This window comes from Carlito syrichta, unplaced genomic scaffold, assembly GCF_000164805.1.
Source record: "Carlito syrichta isolate Samal-C Ts95f unplaced genomic scaffold, Tarsius_syrichta-2.0.1 Scaffold17475, whole genome shotgun sequence".
Classification (NCBI taxonomy): domain Eukaryota; kingdom Metazoa; phylum Chordata; class Mammalia; order Primates; family Tarsiidae; genus Carlito; species Carlito syrichta.
In genome coordinates this window covers 1-7783 of record NW_006961571.1, presented here as the reverse complement: position 1 = coordinate 7783, position 7783 = coordinate 1, and the positions used below count along the sequence as shown (strand labels likewise).

Here is a 7783-nt window from a genome sequence, read left to right as displayed (position 1 = left end):
TTAAAGATACCTGGAAACAATGAAAATGAAGAAACCTGTTACCAAACCTCTGGGATGCCATGAAAACAGTACTAAGAGGGGAATTCATATCTCTATGAATACACTTGAAGAAAATGGAAAGATCACAAGTTAACAGTGTAACAAGTCACCTAAGGAAGCAGGAAAAGCAAGACTACCAAAACCTAACTTTAGCCGAAAAATCCAGATCACCAAAATAAAAGCCCAAATTCAGGACAGATGACAAAAAGATAATGCAAAACAAATCAACAAAAAGGAAAGCTGCTTCTTTGAAAACATAAACAAGATTGATGGACCCCTAGCTAGACTCACCTAGAAAAAGAGAGAAAAGCCCAAATAAGTGCAATCAGAAATCCAAAAGATCAAGTCACAACTGACCCCAAAGAAATACAAAAAATTGTTGGAGATAACAATGTACACTTTTATGAAAAAAAACTTGAAAACCTAAAAGAAATGAAGGACTTTCTGACATCGCACAACCTCCCCAGGTTGAAACAGGAAGAAATCGAGACACTAAATAGACCAATAACAGTCCAGGAACCAGATAAATTTCCAGCAGAATTTTATAAAACATAGAAGGAGGAACTGATACCAATAGTATTGAAACTATTCCAGGCAATTGAGAAAGACTGAACTCTGCCCAAATCATTTTATGAAACTAACATCACATTGATAACCACATCAGGTAAAGATCCAACAAAGATACAGAACTATTTGCCAATGTCCTTTATGAACATAGATGCTAAAATTGTCAACAAGATTCCAGCAAACTGGATCCAACAGTACATCACCAAGTCATCCACCATGACAAAGTAGGCTTCATCCCAGCGGTGGAGGACTGATTCAACATTCGCAGAACCGTAAATGTAATTAAATATATCAACAGATGTAAAAACAAAAACCATATGATTATATTGCTAAATGCAGACAAAACTTTCAATAAAATCCAGTACCTCCTCTTGATAAAACCCTCAAACATCTAGGCATAGATGTAACATTCCTCAGAATAGTAAGTCATCTACTAGAATCCACAGTCAACATAATGCTAAACAGACAGAGATTTGAACCATATTCCCTGAAAACCAGACTAAGAGAAGGATGATCACTCTCACCCCTTCTTTTCTACATAGTTTTGGAGGTCCTAGCTAAAGCGATCAGACAAGAGAAGAAAATCTGGGGCATCCAAATAGGAAAAGGGGAAGTCAAGTTATCCCTCTTTGCAGATGATATGATTCTATACCGCAAAAATCCAAGAGAATCTGTCAAAAAACTCCTTGCACTGATAAAGGACTTTGGCAAAGTCTCAGTGTATAAAATAAATGTGCAAAAACAGTCACATTTCTATACACCAGCAATAAACAAACAGAAACCCAAATAAAAAACACAATCTCATTCACAATAGCAAGAGAAAAGTGAAATACCTTGGCATCTTCCTAACCAGAGACGTGAAAGACCTTTACAATGAGAACTATAAAACACTGCTCAAGGAAATCAAAGATGACACAAACAATTGGAAAAATATTCCATACTCATGGATTGGAGGGATCAATATTGTTAAGATGTTCATTCTACCCAAGACAATCTAAGACTTAACAAAATACCCATTAAATTACCAACAGCATTCTTCTCAGACCTGGAAAAGACAATACAGGAATTCATATGGAAACATAAATGACCACAGAGAGCCAAAATGATCCTAAGCAAAAACAACAAACAAACAAATAAAAACCCCAAAAAACTACAGTGGGAGGTATCACACTTCCAGACTTTAAACTCTATTATAAAGCAACAATAATCAAAACAGCCTGCTATTGGTACAAGAGCAGGTATATAGACCAATGGAACAGGATAGAGATTCCAGAGGCAAAACCTTAATTTTTTGACCAACTCCTCTTTGACAAAGCCAACAACAACAACCACTGGGGAGAGGAGAACCAATTCAGTAAATGCTGGGAAAACTGACTGATCACATGCAGAAGATTAAAACAAGACCACTACCTATCACCATAAACAAAAATCAACTCTAATTAGACTAAAGACCAAAACATAAAACCTCAAATTATGAAAACCTTAGAAAATGCAGGAGACACCCTTATGGAAATTGGAACTGGCAACCAATTCCTGATCAAAACCCTAATTGCCCATGCCATAAGAGATAAGATAAACAAGTGGGACATCATCAAACTGACAAGCTTCTGTAAAGTCATCAAGAAATCATCAAGAGATCAGGGAGACAGCCTACACACTGGGGAAAAATATTTGCCAACCGTATGCCTGGCAAACACATCTATGATCTACAAGGAACTCAAACATGTTGAAAAGGAAAAAGAAAGCAAACAGCCACATTACAAAGTGGAAAAATGGCATGAATAGACACTTCTCAAAAGAAGACATACGGGCATGCAACAGACAAATGAAAAAGTGCTCAACCTCACTAATCCATCGGAGAAATGCATATTAAAACCACACTGAGATACCACCTAACTCCAGTCAGGATGGTTATCCTCATTAACTCAAAAAAACAGCAGATGCCTTGAGAGGATGTGGGGAAAAGGGAACATTTCTACACTGCTGGTGGGAGTGTAAACTAGTACAACCTCTTTGGAAAACAGTTTTGCGATTCCTAAAAGGTCTAAAACTTGCCTATGACCCCACAATTTCCCTACTGGGAATATACCCAGGGGAATCCAAATCACTCTATGACAAAGATACCTGCACATGTGTGTATATTGCAGCATTGTTCACAATAACCAAAACATGAAACCAACCATGCTGCCCATTGAAAGAGGACTGGATTTAATAAGTGGTAAGTATACACAATGGAATATTATGCAGTCATAAAAAGGACAAAATTATGAACTTCACAGCAACTTGTATGGACTTAGAGTCCATAATCCTGAGTGATCAATCACAAAAACAAAGAACTGAGTATCACATGTTTTAACTCATAACCAAACCTTGAACAATAATTGTAATACTATAAGAAAAGGATTGGTACTAGTGGGAAACTGCCTGGGGTGGGGAGTGACAGGATTGACAATAGTGGGAATCTGTCAGGGGAGGGAGGGGACACCTCATCAACAAGGAAACCTGCGTAATGAACATTTGTATAGTTAATCCTGAATTGTACCCAACGTCTTTAAAATAAAAAATTTAAAATTAAAAGAGTATAATGTCTATTTTATCATCTTTCTTGAGCATTGATGGGGACCTGAAATAATACAATTATTTCAAAGATTAGCTTATAGACTATCGCTAACCTGTGCTTAGTGTCAGGCACAACCCATTGTCTTTAATGTTTCAGTGTACTTTCTCTATCTCTAGATTCCTTATAGCACAAGATGACACTGACAGACAATGGAGGTGGGAGCATTTTCCCCTCCCAATGGATCTTAAACTAAAAATATGGGTAAACACCTCTGTCCAGCATCAGTTTCACCAGCGTCCTGTTCATTGTAGCTACAGCAACTTCATCCAGGCCAATCACCTGGGCTTGAAGATGAAAGATTAATTTTTTCATAACTCCTCCACCTGATAATAATGGTCCTACACAAAAACTCCAAGAGTCCACTCCAGAGGATCCACCGCTCCCTGGACCTTTGCTAGGTTTCCATCAGGACTCGGAGATTTCTATCATGACCAGCACTCTACTGTGGCAGCATTTCAAGACGTGTGGGTTAACTTACACTCTCCCCTTCTGCTTGGAACCTGGACCCAACTAGGCCCTCCCAAAAAATCCCTGGTATTTAAAAATTAACACTTATGCTAAATGTACAAAAGACGCTGTTAATTACCTCCATGCATGCCAAGGTATCAGGTCTCTATACCTCAACAGTGGCAGAGCACCAATTTCCACCAAAAAGCAATAGCACTGGCTCCCCAGGAGTGTGCTCTTGCCAGAAGTTTAATCAAACTATGCACTTCCGGTGACAACCACATGCCCCAAGGCCTCCAAGATGAGCTACACGTTGGACTCGCTGGGCAACCCGCCTGCCTACCTGCGGTGGCCGAGGCCTGCTAGAGTTTTTGCCACGTCAGTCGCTTGCGGTCCAGCGGCTTCCGCTCGCAGTGGTGGTCCCGTGGCTCGCCCAGCACTGTTTCTGCCTCCTACAAGCGCAGCACGATCGTCCTGCGCCTCGCCTGCAGCTCGGCCATGCTCAGCTCTGCCGAGAGGAGCCTCAACTTTGGCCCGTTCTCTGCCCTGCTCAACCGCGGCAGTCCGGTCCGGTGGCGACTGCAAGCTGTCCCGCTTCAACGAGAAAGAGCAGCGGTAGGGGCTGAACGACTGCTTCCCCGGCTACACCGATAAGGTGCACTATCTGGAGCAGCAGAACAAGGAGATCGAGACGGAGTTTCATGCGCTGCGGCAGAAGCAGGCTTTGCACGCTCAGCTGGGAGACGAGTACAACCAGGAGATCTGTGAGCTGCGTGCCACCCTCGAGATGGTGAACCATGAGAAGGCGCAGGTGCAGCTGGACTTGGACCACCTAGAGAAGGAAGTCCACTGGCTCAAGGAGCGCATGGAGAAGGCGTGGCTGCACGACGACACTATGGCACCCATCTGCGCACTGCGCACTGACATTGAGGAGGCGTCGCTGGCCAAGGTGGAGCTGGACAAGAAGATGCCGTCGCTGCAGGACGAGGTGGCCTTCCTGTGGAGCAATCGCGAGGAGGAGGTGACCGACCTGTTGTCCCAGATCCAGACGTTGCACACCACGTTGGAGCGACAACGACTGCTGAAGACAGACATCTCGTTGGCACTGAAGGAGATCCGCTCCCAGCTAGAGTGCTACTCCGACCAGAATATGCACCAGGCCGAAGAGTGGTTCAAATGCTGTTATGCCAAGCTCACCAAGGCAGCTGAACAGAACAAGGAGGTCATCTGCTCCACCAAAGAGGAGATTGCTGAGTACCGGTGCCAGCTGCAGTCCAAGAGCATCGAGCTGGAGTTGGTGCATGACACCAAGAAGTCCTTGGAGCGTCAGCTCAGTGACATCGAGGATGGCCACTATCATGACCTCAGCAGCTACCAGGACACCATCCAGCAGTTGGTAATGAGCTTCGGGACACAAAGTGGGAAATGGCTCGTCATCTGCAAGAATACCAGGATCTTCCCAACATCAGGATGGCTCTGGATATCGAGATCGTTAGGTACAGAAAACTTTTAGAGGGTGAAGAGACCCAATTTAGTACATTTTCAAGAAGCATCACTGGGTCACTGTCTACACACCGACGGCCCTCAGTCACAATATCCAGTAAGTTTCAGAAAACCAAGGTCGAGGTGCCGAAGTTAAAGGTCCAATACCAATTTGTAGGGGAGATCATAGAGGAAACCGAAGTGGAGGAGGAGAAGTCAGAAATGGAAGAGGCTCTTACAGCCATTGCCAAGGAACTGGCAGTCTCCATGAAAGAAGAGAAGGAAGAAGAGGTGGAAGAAAAGGAAGAGGAACAAGAAGCTGAAGAAGAAGTTGTAGCTGCCAAGAAGTCTCCAGTGAAAGTACCAGAAGTTCAAGGAGAAGAGGAAAAGAAGGAAGAAGAAGACCAAGAAGAAGAAGAAGAAAATGAGGGTGCCAAGTTGGACCAAGCCCAAGAGGAAGGTTCTGAGAAGGAGGGCTCTAGTGAAAAAGAGGAAAGGGAGCAGGAAGAAGAAGGAGAAACACAGGCTAAAGGTGAAGGAGAGGAAGCCGAAGCTAAGGAGGAAAAGAAAACTGAGGAAAAGAGTGAGGAAGTGGCTACCAGGGAGGAACTGGTGGCAGAAGCCAAGGTGGGAAAGCCAGAAAAAGCCAAGTCCCCTCTGCCAAAGTCGCCAGTGGAAGAGGTGAAGCCCAATGCAGAAGCGGGAGCAAGGAAAGTTGAACAGAAAGAGGAGGAAGAGAAAGAAGAAGTCAAGGAGTCTCCCAAGGAAGAGAAGGTAGAGAAAGAGGAAGAGAAGCCAAAAGATGTGCCAGCGAAGAAGAAAGCTGAGTCCCCGGTGAAGGAGGAAGCAACCATGAAGGTCACTGTAACCAAATCAGTGAAAGTGCTCTTGGGGCAAGACACCAAAGAAGAGGGGAAGTTACCGCAGCAGGAGAAGGAGAAGGGGAAAGCAGAAGAGGAGGAGGGAGTGAGGGGGAAGGGAGTGATCAAGGCTCAAAGGAATCCAGAAAGGAAGACATAGCTGCCAATGGGGAGGTAGAAAGAAAAGAGAAAGAAGAGCAGGAAACCAAGGAAAAGGTCAAAGTGGGAGGGAGGAGGAGATGGCGTTGTCACCAATGGGCTAGACTTGAGCCGGGCAGATGAAAAGAAGGGGGTGACAGAAGTGAAGAGAAAGTGATGGTGACCACAAAGCTAGAGAAAAATCAGTGAGGGGGCAGATGGTGCTCTGTAACCGTCACTCAAAGGGTCAACGAGCATGAAGAGACCTTCAAGTAGAAACTAGTGTCTACTGAAAAGGTAGAACAAGTCACTCCACACGCCATAGTAAAGGAAGTCACCTAGAGTGACTAAGATTTGAGTCCATTGCAAAAGGTTAAGCCATATGAGAATTTCAAAATGCATGTGATTGGGAGCTTCAAAACAGAACGGGTTCTCCCATGGGGGCTCCAGATCTTGTATTTTACTTTGTGCAATATGAGGGGACTGCATGCAACTTCAGGGTGCTCCTGCCTTAGTCTTTGGGGGATTCAAATGCAAGATATTGTATGTACCTGGGAAGTTTGTCAATTTTCTAGGCTGTTGGATGGGGGTCACTCGAGGGGGGGGGCTGTCTTGAGATGTATTATGCAGAGTACAATTGAGTCAAAATAATAAATGAAACACAGAACTCTCCTAGCCTTAAGAAAGCTATATATGGATAATTATGCTTACCTCACTGGTGCATTTAAAAGGGACTTTTGTTCATGGGAGAACCTCGTTGACAAGCACAGTTTGCAACCTTATGTTGATTGATGTTAAACGTCACAGCAGTATTTGCTCAATAAAGGTCATATTGGAAACATAAAACCACTATGCACTTCCTCAATGGCACGGTCATACTAGCAAATTATAGTGGTCAACTCATAGCAACCAATTGGTTCCTTTGTAGAAGCGGTAGGTTACTGGGAGGACAACTCCATCTGGCACTTAAAATTAAAAGACATCACAATCCAGCTTGCAGGGATATTGCCAGTAAGTGTGGGAATATTCTACTTTGGTCACAGGACTCTGCAAGATCAATTATCAGGGATGAATGGGTCCCTTTGGGACATCCTCAAATAGCTAGAATCACCATTCATAACTACATCTTCCCAGACTTACAGACCCTAATATGCCGAGATCACTTCACAGCTGAATATACAGCCTGAACATTAAACCTGTTCAACCAGGAAAAAAGGAGAAATCAAGCAATTTGTCATGGCCAATGGCATGGCATTAAACTTCTCGCTAGCAAAGGCAGGAGGTCTTTGTAGGGTGATGGATAGTCTCTGCTGTACTACAATTGAAGACTTACAATAAAACATTTCTAATTATGTTAACTATCTAGAAGATGTAGCCAACCACACTTTTACTTTAAATATTCACTTTCACCTATCTAACATCATTTCAGCTGCTATTGACTTTTTTATTGTCGTATGCCTGCTTATAGCAGTTTGCACATTTGCTCGATGTTTTATACTTGTCAAATAAACCATGAATTTTCCCACCTGATTTCTACTCTCTTGCTATTTCTAAATGGGTAGGCAGGAATAGTCAGGGACAACTCTATGTCCCAGTTCAGCAGGAAGAAGTTGCAGAAGTCCAACCTCTG

General features: G+C 43.4%; 1 pseudogene; it reads left to right on the top strand.

The window, feature by feature from the left end:
- The first annotated feature begins 3974 nt into the window (after positions 1 to 3974).
- On the top strand, positions 3975 to 6504 carry LOC103262461 (annotated as a pseudogene).
- The last annotated feature ends 1279 nt before the right edge of the window (positions 6505 to 7783 follow it).